Source organism: Felis catus, chromosome A2 (assembly GCF_018350175.1).
Source record: "Felis catus isolate Fca126 chromosome A2, F.catus_Fca126_mat1.0, whole genome shotgun sequence".
NCBI lineage: Eukaryota > Metazoa > Chordata > Mammalia > Carnivora > Felidae > Felis > Felis catus.
The window spans coordinates 39,623,734-39,637,385 of record NC_058369.1 but is presented as its reverse complement, the minus strand read 5'-3'; the positions used below and the strand labels follow the sequence as shown (position 1 = coordinate 39,637,385).

Sequence of the window (13,652 nt, the reverse complement as noted above, 5' to 3'; positions counted from 1 at the left end):
CCAGTGTATTATAGTAAAAGAAATAAGATAAATCCCCTAATAATTTCAGTGTAACCAAAATGGTAATTGCTAGACAAATTGCAGTGCAATGAGAATTCTGAAAAGGGAGATATATTTTTAATAATGTGGTTAGGATGGTCAGAAGTGGATTGATGGAGAAGATTACATCAAAAGGTACTTTTTTTTTTTTTAAAGGAACCATGGCTTTTGTTATTTTATTTTAAATTCTTTATCTTTTTGGAGTTTTTAAAAAGTATACTTTAGGGGCGCCTGGGTGGCTCAGTCGGTTGAGCATCCGACCTCGGCTCAGGTCATGATCTCATGGTCCGTGAGTTCAAGCCCCACGTCAGGCTCTGTGCTGACAGCTCAGAGCCTGGAGCCTGTTTCAGATTCTGTGTCTCCCTCTCTCTGCCCCTTTCCCGCTCATGCTCTGTCTCTCTCTTCTCAAAAATAAATAAATGTTAAAAAAAAAAAGAAAAAAAGGTATACTTTATTTTCGAGGACAGGTAACTGAGAGGAAAATTATACCATTCTCGTATACCCACTGCCCCAACGCACGCATAACCTCCCCAGTTATCAACATCCCCCCACCAGAGTGGTGACATTTGTTACAATCAGTGAACCTACATGGACACGTCATAATCAATCAAAGGCCATAATTTACATTAGGGTTCACTCTTGATGTTCTATATTCTGAGGTTTTAGACAAAAGTATAAGGACATGTATCTATCACTATAGTGTCATACATATATTTTCACTGCCCTGAAAATTCTCTCTGCCTGTTGGTCTGTCCACCCCTACCCCCGGGGAACCACTGATCTTTTCACTGTCTCCATAGATTGGTTTTTCCAGAATACCATATAATTGGAATCATCTAGTATGTAGCCTTTTCAGATTGGCTTCTTTCACTTAGTAATGTGCATTTAAGATTCCTCCGTGTCTTTTCATTGCTTGCTAGCCCCTTTCTTTTTAGTGCTGCATAATATTCCATTATTGGGATGTACCACAGTTTATTCATCCATTCACCTACTGAGGGACATCTTATTTGGCTCCAAGTTTTGTCAGTTATGCACTGCATTATGAAAGCTGCTATGAACATCTATGGGCAGGTTTGTTTATGGACACCATTTTAATTTTGTATGAGCAGATATCAAGAGGTACAACAGTTGGATTACATAGTAAGACTATGTTTAGTGTTTTTTTTTTTAAATGTCTATTTTTGAGAGAGCACAAGCAGGGGAGAGGGGGACAGAGAGAGAGGGGACAGAGGATCTGAAGTGGGCTGTGCACTGTCAGCAGTGAGCCCGATGTGGGGCTTTAACTCACGAACCATGAGATCACGACCTGAACTGAATTCAGATGCTCAACCAACTGAGCCACCCAGGTGGCCCAGACTATGTTTAGGTTTGAAAAACCTGCCAAACTACCAGAGGTGCTTTTAAAATGATAGAAATCATCATCATCATCATCTCTTTCATTTGTTGGGTACTTGCTCTGGACTAAGAACTTGATATATAATAACTTATTGAATTTAATCTTAATCATACTATAATGTAGATGTTTTTAACCCCCATCTTACGGAAGAATGAATGGAAGCTTTAAGAGGAATAAACAGAAGTTTTAGGGGCATAATGACTTACTCAGGGCCCCACAGCTCCCAAGTGGAATTGGAATTCAAACCCAGGTCTGTCTCACTCCAGAGCCCTTGGCTTCCACTGCTGGGTGGAACTCTCAGCGCGCAATGATTTCACAAAAAAAACTTTAAAAATGTGCCGCATCGTCTTTGCTTCTTGGAGCCCTCCTGAATAAAGATAGCTTTCCTTCTGCGTCTCTGAAAACCTTCTTGCAAAGAAGCAGGATGACCTTCCTCCGAGAGGGGAGGCGCACACAGAGGGGAAACACACTGTAAAAGCAGAGCTGATGGCTCTCGGGGGCCCCGGTGACACTGTCTCTGTGTCTCCCAGTGTTCCTTTCCCATCTCCCTTACTACCAACTTTGCCCCAATGCTGGGCCTCGCAAAAGTTTCTTGGAGCCCGGTTTCAGTGGAAAGCCTCAGGCCTGTTTGCTCATCTTTAAAATGACGATATCACTGGTACTTGTTCATAGATTTCTTTTTTATTGCTTTTTTTTAAGTTCTCCTTTTTTTGGGGGGGGGTGCTTGGGTGGCTCAGTCGGTTAAGTGTCCAACTTCAGCTCAGGTCGTGACTTCACTGTGGGTGAGTTCAAAGCTCGCATCCGGCTCTCTGCTACCAGCACAGAGCCTGGAGCTGGCTTCAGATTTTGTGTGTGTGTCTCTCTCTGCCCCTTCCCCACTCGTGCTTTGTCTCTCTTCATCTCTCAAAAATAAATAACCATTAAAAAGAAATTCTTAATTTCCTTTTTACTTTTAAGTAATCCCTAAGCCCAACATGAGGCTTGAACTCACAACTCTGCGATCAAGAGTCACATGCTCTACGGACTGAGCCAGCCAGGTGCCCCATCTCATAGATTTTTTGATAGGCTAACATGAGATAGCACTTGTAAAACTCTTAGCGTAGCATCTGACACGTAGTAAGCATTCAGTAAATATTTGCCATTGATAATAATGACTACCCCCGCAATGATGGATGGCCCCTGGTTCAGGAGAAAGCTGGAACAAGTAACTTTATAATTGGGTTAATGTAATTCAGTTACTTGAGTACTAAGAGGTCTGAAATAACTGATGAGTAGCTGGGTTCAAGATCAAGGTCTTCTTTTTACCTGTCAGGGGGCCTTGGGCAGGTTAATCTTCTGAAGCCTCAGTGTCCTCATGCATAGAGTGGGAATCATAACCTCCTGCTGCCTCTGGGCTTTTGCACTGCCTTTCCCTCTGCCTGGATGTTCCTGCCAGAGCTCTTCATGGCTCACTTCCTCTTTTCATCGAGGTCCCTGCTCAAATGCCATCTCCCCAGAGAGCCTCCCTTGACACGGTCACAAATCCTAGATAGCACCTAGGACATAGTTCACTCTCAGTGAACACTGTTGAAAGAGAAAATCGTGTAAGGAAGTCTTTTCAAATTGTACAGAGATCTAGAGCCGTAAGTGTGGGCAGCTAGTTTCTGGGCCATCTGGAGAACAATGTGAAAGGTCTGCAGACTGAAATCAGCAAGTGGACATGTTCAGCTAAAATGTTCAGCTTTGCTGAGAGAGGCATCTTTTTAGAACCATACCTTCTTCTGTTGGTTTGTGATGGGCTTTAAGGAGTCCTACCAGTGCCAGAGGGAGACAAAGCCAACCATGATGGAAGTGCTCTGGTCAGTTGCTTGGGGCGCTAGCCAATTCGGTGTTGTGCTCCTCTCTGTCTGCACCTGAGGGCTTGGAGAGGCCTCCCTGTTCCTTCCCTCCTTGTAAAAGACTTACAGAAATTGTCCAGGTATGCCCTGTACTTACACCATCATGTGACTGTAAAACCCACCACCTCTCCCAGGGAGTTTGCTTTTAAAGCTAATCCCTGGGGTGTAATCTCACGACCCGTGGTCTTATCTATTGTTAACTGTCATTAATGAGTGACTATTTTAATCATCAGTCAATTATCCCAATAACTCTCCAAAGTTAAGTGTAAGCCCCCGACTTCACCAATGGGGAAACGGGGAAACGGAGGCTCTTCAGGCTTTGTAGCTTACCGGGGATGTGGCAAACTTGGCAATGACCTCGAAGCCGGGCTCCTTCCTTCGCCTGTAGTTCCTTCCTAAGCCAAGGCTTAGAGGGGAGGGGGCTGAGAGCAAACACACAGTCCTTCTCTGGCTGCTTTTGCTCCCAGTAGGGGGATATGTTTCTAAAGGGCTGCTGGCAAATAATTTCGAGGGTTTGGCTAGCCTGAAATAACCGATCTATTTAGAGGTTTGAAGACCAGGCGGCAGAGGCTAAATAAGGTAAAGTGTCTGTCAAGAGCGGAGGCCCAGGGAAGAGAATAGAATATTTAAAAACTCATGGTTCATGTCATGTTTTTCTTTACCCGAGGCTCTTTTGAAAGTGTGCTGCAAATAGAAATCATTGCTGTCCTCACCTTATAATACAGACATTGGGATGCAAGGCCAGATAAAACACACACACTATAAATGTAAATCTAAATACAGATTTAAATTTAAATACAAATTTAAATATAAACATGCATGTGTAGTGTATACATATTTTGGTTTCTGTTCTACAACTAAACAACTTTGGAGAAAGTAGGTTGGTTATACATAATTTGGAGAAAATTGGAGAATTCTCAGCCAAAACTTCATGTTCAGATTGTAGGTATAAGGATGCAGAGACTTCTCCCAGGGAAGGTTACATTTTTAGGAATAATAGTAGCTATCTCTTGCATAGCACATAGCACTGTGTCAGGAGCTGGGCGAGTCCTCTCCCACATGTTTTACTCTTAATCATCACAATCCTGTTTTCCATGTTTTCATTTTATTGATGTAGAGGTAGAAGTTCAGAGAGATAAAGCAACTCACCCAAGGTCACACAGCTCGTAAGCAGCACAGCCAGGTTCTGAACTAAGACTCCAGAGTGTAGAATCCATAAGGGGACAGAGGCTTTGTTTGCCAGGTTGTTACCGGATGCCCAGAATGGGGCTCTTCCTTGCAAGTGCTCAATAAACCCTGAAATGAAAAATGAATGAATGAATGAGTGAGTGAGTGAATGAATGGCTCTAACTCCTGTATTCTCAATAGCTCTGCTAAACTTCCTTCTCATTTTGCTGTGCACCTGCCAGCATCATGCTCTTGGTATCTGAGTAACACAGGCATTAGGAATGAGTGTTTTCTGCATCTAAGGTAGAATAAGTCAGACGTAGGTGTGTTCTTGCCTTCTTTTGTCAATTTTTGGTGGGAAGCAGCGGGCAGCGAAGGAACGGCGAGACTGTGTGTTTGCCTACCTGTATGAAGTGATCAGGGTGGAAAGTGTGGATAGAAGGGCAGGTCCGCTCTAGGTACGGCCGCCAGCAAGTTCTCACACGTGTTGCCATCGCTGCTCTTGTTGAGAAAACGGAGGGCTCTGGACCTCCAGTGTCAAGGGAGGGAAAGAGGAAGTGATGGGCAGTTCCACTGCAAGAAAGGAAAGCAGAAATTCAGTAAGAAACAGAAGTTCCCTGGCAGTGCCTTGTTTTAGTTCCGCAAACCTGAACTGAAAGTCAGAGGGGTGTCCTAAAAATCTCACGGCACTGAAAATCAGATCGGGGGGCTAATCCCTGCTTTGTCATTGACTTGGCCGAGTCATCTTTTTTCCTTTGGACTTTAGTTTCCTTATCTCTAAAATAAACAATTTAGACCAAGACCCTTTCCTTCCGGGGGCGGCGGGGGGGGGGGGGGGGGGGAGGTGGGAGGGGTGGTATTTTTGGTGACCATGTGATTGATGAGTAGCATTTATGTGTATGTTGTGGGGGGTGGAGCGGGGATGCTAAATGTATGCAGTGCTTAAGACCACACAATGAGAAACTGTCCCACTTAGAATCTGGAATGATAATTAAGAACCGCTTCATTGCTAAAATACTGTGATTCTATTCTAGCTACACTGATTTGAATCATCCAAGTCACATGATGAAGAGAAATGAGATTCTGTGTAAAAGAAACCAGAAGTAATGGATATACTACATTTCCAAACGTGTTCCAATGTACCTCTTGTGAATGTCAGTACCATTTGTTTACCTGTGGTGCGTCTCACTATTGTCCCAGGAAGCAGGAGGGAGCTGGGCCCAGACAAGAAATGTCCTAGGCAGTTGCTATCATAAAGGAAGGGTAAGCAAAAAGCCCTTTCTGGCGCTGCAAAAAAAGTCCCTCCTCTAGAAGGCTCTGATTGGAGTGGGCTCCAGGTCCGTGGTATAGAAAGGGCTGAGAGAGGCAGCAGGGCCATGAGCCTGAGAAGAGTTCCTTAGGGCCTGGGGCTTTCCCACCTGGGGGGGAGGAGGGGCTGAAGTGCTCAGAGAATACTGAGCCAGAGGTCTGGGGTTGATGAGGGGCTCACAACAGAACGCCAAGGCACAGACTTCAGCAGTGAGTCTTCTACAAGAAGTGGAACCAAATACTCCTCAGCAGATACTTGCCAAGGACTCATTTCCATAGCACCCCACCCCCACCCCTCCCCCTGCAGAAGGCCAGTGGATTTCCACAGATGAGCACTTCCTTCTCCACTACCCAGAAGGAGTTAAGCTTTCCCACATATCCAGATGCCGTCCTGGTTGGTGTCGTTTTATTGAGATATCGCATAGATATACAGATCTAAGCATAGAGCTCGATGAATGTTTACCTGTGTAGACACCTATGTACCCACCACCCAAATTAGGATACAGACCATGCCAGCACCCTAGAAAAGTATCTTGTGCTCCCTCCTCATCACTGCCAAAGATAATCACTTTTTCACCTGATTACCAAAGAGTAGCTTTTGAATTTCATGTAAGTAGAATCATACAATGTGTGCTGTTTGTTGTCTGGCTTTCTTTATTCAATAGTCATCCATTGGGGATTCATCCATGCTGTTGTAGGTAGGAGTTCAATTTTTCTCCACTGCTGGCTACTATTTCATTGTATGATTATGCCGCGGTGTGTGTGTTCACCCTACTGTGGCAGGACATGTGGTTGTTTATAGGTGCCGTCCTGAGAAAGAGTAAGAAGTATGGAATCCTCTTAAGATGAGAAAGACAGTCTGTGTAGGGAATTTGAACCCTGAAAGAGACCATTTTAAGCCAGAAGTAGGGGAGTGACCTTCTCTTATCAAGTTTACATTTTTGTCCACCGTCTATAGAAATGGGGACTCCAGGGTTAAATGAGGTCAGGTAATGGAAGGTTTTTTTAATCACATTTGAAAACAATTTTTTTTAATGTTTATTTTTTTTTGAGAGACAGAGAGAGAGAGAGAGAGAGAGAGAAAACGTGAGCGGGGGAGGGGCAGAGAGAGGGGAAAACACAGAATCCAGAGCAGGCTCCAGGCTCTGAGATGTCAGCACAGAGCCCAGTGCAGGGCTCGAACTCATGAGCAGCGGGATCATGACCTGAGCGGAAGTCAGACGCATAACCGATTGAGCCACCCAGGCGCCCCTAAATCGCATTTTGTACATCTGACTTGAGGTGTAAATTTTGGCCCTGCTACTCCGACTTTGTAATAAGAAAACATGGTGCTCAGGGCTGGCTTTAGGCTTTCTGAGGCAGCAGACAAGTTGCTGCCTTACTATTGAACACTAACAACTTGGAAGAGATATATTTGAGAGGTGGTACATTAAAAACAAGATGAGTTCTAGTGGAAAGTATTCAGAAGATGTGGAAAATCTGAGTGAACACCTCCACTGGGGGAGCAGAGCCAGGGTCACGGAGGGCTCTGACAGAATTTAAGTCAGCGGTACAACAGTTGTCAAAGAAAACACCAGCCTAATTCAGAAAGGTGCGCAATTAGTCACCCTGCAGTGGTCAAGGGCTGTTCTGGCTGTTCTGACTAATTTCAACCTGTTTCTCTCAAGAAAAATGGGAGGCACTTGGAGAGGTCTCAAATGAAATAATCTCAGTGATTTAAGAAATGAAAAATGGGTCCAGGGCGAAAAAGTTAATGGAGTTAGGGTTGTTTCTGCTTTCACAGAGACTTTGCTGCCCTTAGAATGAGTATTTCAGTCCAGGAAGGAAAGTGTTGGCATCCTTTTGCAGTAAACTAGGTGTAGCTCTCCCTGAGTGCCTTTATACACACGACTGGACGGTAAGAAGAGGACACAGGTGAGAGGTGGGTGCCCTCCCCTCTGCGGTATGCAGGAGGCGTCCACACACACTTCGGCTCTTGCTTTCTTCCGCCACATGGTAAGATCGTCCTTTCCTGCCCACTTGAAGTTAAGCACAGCCATGGGGCTTCCTCTGGCCAATAACATGTTTAAAGCAGAAGTTGCATGAGCCAGCGTGATTTCTCTCCAAGGACTTGTTTCCCCTCTGCCATGGTTCCAGCGAGGGGCTGCTTCAGCAGCCTGGGCTCCAGAGGGAGCAAGACCCCGAGCCCACCCTCGATGGACCCTTTTGCGGATGAGAAATAACCTGCTCGACCTTCAAGTCGCTGAGATCACCTGTTATCACAGCATAAGCTGGCCTATCCTCAATGATTAAGTTGCTTACCAGAGTCTCCAAAAATGGTCACTTGTGCTCTTATGACTGTGGCCTCTTACACCTAACTGGAAGCCAAGGGCCTCGGATCAAATGCCAGCCCATCGGTCCTTTCCCAGGACTCGGAATGCCAAGAGATAATAGAGACGATTGGCAGTCCGTAGTAGAAGCTGCAGCTAGGCAGATATGAAGGGTACTCCGCACTGCAGGGCCATGTTGGGCCAAGCACAAGGCAAATGGAGGACAGCTGCCCAGCAAGAGTGGCAAGTGGAGGGACTGAGGCGAGAGAAGGAAACCGAGAAATGCGGTACAGCCCCCAAGTAGTCCCAGTTTTGACTTTCCAGTTCATCCCTAAAGGGCTGGTAGTGCTTTGTTTCCTGTTTTTAGTTTCTGTAAGATCCCTGGAGACTCACACTAACTCCCAAACACACCCCCCTCTGCCCGCTTGAACGAGTCCAGGGTGCTTCTGTGCTTTCCAACAACCTTAATGAGGACGAAGTAGAAACAGCAGAAGGAAGTGAATGGCACTTGCCAACACCCGGCCAACGCTCACTGTGCGCCAGGCACTGCCGTAGGCACGTCAGGCGCGTTAGCTCGTCTCCTTCTCAGAGCAATATTATGAGGCACGTGCTGGCAGCATTCTCTTTTTTACAGATAAGGAGACTGAGGCGTGGAGAGGTTGAGCACCTTTCCCATGCCATATCACTACTAAGTGGTGTCCAGTTGTAGATTTCAGACCTTAAACCGCTACACTCTAATGAGCTTCTAGATAGACTTTTTGTTTATTTAATTAATTCATTTGTGTTTCTTTATTTTTGATTTTTGATTTTTTTTAAAGTTTATTTATTTTGAGAGAGAGAGAGAGAGATCATGAGCAGGGGAGGGGCGGAGAGAGAGAGGGAGAGAGAGAATCCCAGGCAGATTCACACGGTCAGCAGGGAGCCCGATGCAGGGCTGGAACTCAGGGAGGGTGAGATCATGACCTGAGCTGGAACCAAGAACCGGCTGCTTAACCCACTGAGCCACCCAGGTGCCCCTTACTTGTTTGTTTTTAAATAGGCTCTACACCCAACGTGGGGCTTGAACTCAAGACCCCATGATCAAGAATTGCATGCCCTTGGGAATGAGCCATCCAGATGCCCCATTTTTTAATAATAGACTTAAAAAAAATTTTTTTTTGAACTTCTAAATGTCACTGGTGGTGTTTTGTTATGTAAGACGTTTTTGAAATTGTGCTTTAGCATGTTTAAAGTTAGAATTATTGTTATTTGTTTTTAGGTGTAACAAGGATATTTCTAAATGTAGTATTATCTTTAGAAATGCACACTACAATATTTACGGATTTGTCATGTCTGGGATTTGCTTCAGGTAATGAGGGAGATGAGGGAGTGGGTGGGTGGCAGTGTAGATAATCCATGGTTGGACATAAGTTTGTCATTGTCAAAGCTGGGTGGTGGATACATGGGGGTTATTATGTTATTCTCTTAGCTTGTTTATGTGTCTGAAATGTTCCATAATACAATGTAAAAAACAAACAAACAAACAAAAAACTCAACAGCAATATGAGAAGGCCTGGAAAAGACTGGAACTGGTATGAAATTTAAAAGCCACTTTTTATCTTATCTATGCTATTTTCATTCTAGAGCAGGGATTCTCCAACTGTGACCAGTAGTACAAGTGTTTTTGTACAGCTTATAAGCTATAAATGGTTTTTAATAATTAAAAAAGTGCCCACTGCATGAAATTCAAAGTTTAATGTTGGTAAATAAAGTTTTATTGTTACGTTAGCCCCACCCATTGTTTATATCTTGCCTGTGGCAGCTTTCACACTACAAAGGCAGAATTGAGTCCTGTGACAGAGACCAGGAAACCTAAGATGGGCCACAAAACACAAAATATTTACTGTATGGCCCTTTATAGAAAATGTTTGCTGGCCCCTATTTTATTTTGTTTTTCAACTTTTTATTTATTTTTTGATTTTTTTTAATGTTTATTTATTTTTGAAAGACAGAAAGACAGAGTTGGGGGGGGGCGGGCAGAGAGAGAGACACACACAGAATAGGAAGCAGGCTCCAGGCTCTGAGCTATCAGCACAGAGCCAGACACGGGGCTTGAACTGGTGAACCACAAGATCATGGCCTGAGCTGAAGTCGGACACTTAACAGACTGAGCCACCCAAGTGTCCCTGCTGGCCCCTATTTCAGAAGGGGATTTATTCATGCATAAGTGTGTTTTTGAAAACCAATAAAAAGAAAACCCATATTTTCTTTTTTCATTAGGAAAGTAAAACAAGACCATTGTAGACAATATGGAACATACCAGAGTATGAAAAAATGAAAGTCATCGACTGAGGGTGCGCTTGGCTGGCTCAGTCTGAAGGGCATATGCCTCTTGAGAGCAGGGTCATGAGTTTGAGCTCCACACTGGGTATAGAGAAGACTTAAATAAAAAAAAATAATAATAAATTAAATTAAATTAAATTAAATTAAATTAAATTAAAATTAAAGAAAAGAAAATCAGGGGCAGTCAGTGAGTTAAGTGTCTGACTCTTGATTTTGGCTCAGGTCATGATCTCATGGTTCATGGGTTGGAGCCCCATGTTGACAGCGGAGGCCTGCTTGGGATTCTCTCTGTCCCTCTTTCTCTACCCCTCCCCTGCTTGCACCCTCTCTTCCTCTCTCAAGATAAATAAATAAACTTAAAAAAAATGTATTTAAAGAAAGAAGAAAATCATCCCCTGGCTACCCATTTCTAAAATCTTCCCTTGTAGCTTTTATTGACCAACTACTGACAAAATGAAAATCGCTCCAGTTTCAGGAAAAAGTAAGGATTGTCTTTCTGGTGCCTCTGTGGACAACGGCTGCAAGCAAACATTTGCTGGGAGAGGGAGGCGCCTGAAAGGCTTTGAGAGAGGCCACCTGGGATCTTGTTGGATTTAAATTGAACGGTAAGGGGCGCCTGGGTGGTTCAGTCGGTTGAGCGTCCGGCTTTGGCTCAGGTCATGATCTCACGGTCTGTGAGTTCAAGCCCCAAGTCGGGCTCTGTGCTGACAGCTCAGAGCTGGAGCCTGCTTCGGATTCTGTGTCCCCCTGTCTCTCTGCTCCTCCCATGCTTGCGCTCTGTCTCTCTCTGTCTCAGAAATAAATAAACATTAAAAAATAAAAATAGGGGCACCTGGGTGGCTCAGTCGGTTGAGCTTCTGACTTCGGCTCAGGTTGTGATCTCGTGGTCTGTGAGTTCGAGCCCCGCATCAGGCTCTGTGCTTACAGCTTGGAGCCTGCAGCCTGCTTCAGATTCTGTGTCTCCCTCTCTCTCTGCCCCTCCACTGCTTATGCTCTGTCTCTATCTCAAAAATAAATAAAAACATTAAAAAAAATTTTTAAAAATAAAAATAAAAAAATAAATTGTACGGTTAACTTTCCATAGCATCTTAAAACTCATGTATAGTAAATCCTGTTGGGAGGGCATTGTAGGGAACGTTCAACACAGAAGTGAGAACCGATATTCAAGGTGTGAATCCAGTTAACAAATTCCTGTGGGGGAAAAATACCAATATTTTATTTTAGTTGCTTTTAAAAGTTTTTATTTTTAAGTAATCTTTATATCCAACATGGGGCTTGAAACCACAAATCTGAGATCAAGAGTTGCATGCGCCACTAACTGAGCCAGCCAGGCACCCCAAAAATAACAACCTTTAAAGCTGACTTAACTCATGTTCTAGCAGCACACTAGCCAAAGGGTAGAAGCCACCCAAATGTCCATCCAGATGACTGGATAACACAATATGGCATGTATGTAAACATGCAATGGAATACCAACTCAGCTTTATTTTTTTTTAACTTTTTTTTTTTTAACGTTTATTTATTTTTGAGATAGAGAGAGACAGAGCATGAATGGGGGAGAGTCAGAGAGAGGGAGACACAGAATCTGAAACAGGCTCCAGGCTCTGAGCTGTCAGCACAGAGCCTGATGCGGGACTTGAACTCATGGACCGCGAGATCATGACCTGAGCTGAAGTCGGCGGCTTAACCGACTGAGCCACCCAGGCGCCCCCCAACTCAGCTTTAAAAACGAAGGAAATTCTGGCACATGCTGCGATGTGGATAAACCTTGAGGACATCATGCTAAGTGAAACACAAGCCAGGGAGCACCTGGCTGGCTCAGTTGGTTAAGTCTCCTCCGACTCTTGATTTTGTCTCAGGTCATGATCTTGCTGTTCGTGAGTTCAAGCCCCTCGTTGGGCTCTGCACTGATAGTGTGGATCCTGTTTGGGATTCTCTCTCTCCCCCTCTCTCTCTCACTGCCCCCCCATTCAAAATAAATAAATAAACTTAAAAAAAAATAAGCCATTCAAAAAAGGGCAAATGTGGTGTGATTCCATTTACATGAGGTCCCTCCAATTGTCAGATTCAAAGAGTGAAAGTAGAACGATGTTTCTAGGACCTGGGGGGAGGAGGCAGCAGGAGTTACTGTTTATGGGGACAGGGTTTCAGTGTGCGAAGGTGAAAAAGTGCCGGAGACGGACAGTGGTGATGGTTGCACAACAGTGTGAATGTACTTAATGCCACTGAACTGTAAGCTTAGAAATGATTTAAGTGGTAACTTTCATGCTGTGTGTGTTTTACAACAATTTTTTTAAAGAATGACTTAAATTTCAAGTAGTTGAAAAGTGGTAATAAAAAGCAAAGAAGCTAAACTTTAGCAGCAAAGAGTTCAATTAACTGAGAACAGTCTTAAGGCTGCAGATTAATATAATGCTTAAAGGTGGTTACTAATGAGGAGACGATGTGAAGTTTCTGGGCTGGCAATGCGAGTTTGCTTTCTGTGTGAAGGTCCGGGAATAGGTCTGCCTGGGAAATCAGAAACTTGATTCTTCCAGTTCAGTGGTTTTATAATAATGCCAAGAGAATGGTCTAAAGGAAAAGTCAGAGCTGTCATTAGTGGTATTAACAGTGATCTGACTTTTCACTATTTGCATGCTGCACTTACAAATCTGATTTCAGTAAAATTTGCTTGGTTTCTAATAACCCACCAGGACTGTGGCCATCGCCCACATCATTTAAGGACTGAGTGTTGGCTCCAGCTGCTGGGCAGTTCTCAGCTCCCCCAAGCCACCAAGCGTGTGCATAGACTCCCCTGACTGTCTGGTCAGGTTAGCTAAGCAGGCACGCCCTAAAGACCAGGGTCTGGTTTTCCGTGGGAAAGCCCGGGGAAGTGGGATGGGCTTCTCTCATCCATGACATCACAAATGCCAAGTTATACCCCAGTCGGAAATGGTGATGAAGAACATCCACTGACCGTACCTGATGTGAAGCTGTGTAACCAGATGCCAATGATGGTTTGACCAAAAGTGACTCCTGGCTAGACCTGCCTCCAACTAGTGCAACCTGGGACAGTTAGACATGTTGCGTAAGGCCAGCGTCCATTCCATGTCAGCCGTTTGGTCATTCCGATTGGTTAATGCCCAGCCTGGCCAGTAGATAAATATTTTTATAAAGTCGCTCAGCCAAATCACTGTTTGCCAGCAGCCTTCAGTATCTGAGTGATACCACCCTAGGGTTAAAATTTCTGAGAAT

At 44.3% G+C, this 13,652-nt stretch overlaps 2 long non-coding RNA genes across 2 annotated transcripts in view; one reads left to right on the top strand and one right to left on the bottom strand.

The window, feature by feature from the left end:
- Positions 1–13,652, top strand: part of LOC109496654 — a 155,166-nt gene that overhangs the window by 120,676 nt on the left and 20,838 nt on the right. The gene's annotated exons all lie outside the window — the stretch shown is intronic.
- Positions 4,081–5,107, bottom strand: LOC123383749. Its single transcript, XR_006593900.1, has 2 exons — positions 4,884–5,107; positions 4,081–4,608 (listed from the first exon to the last, which is right to left on the bottom strand). It is a non-coding gene; the product is annotated as an uncharacterized LOC123383749 (long non-coding RNA).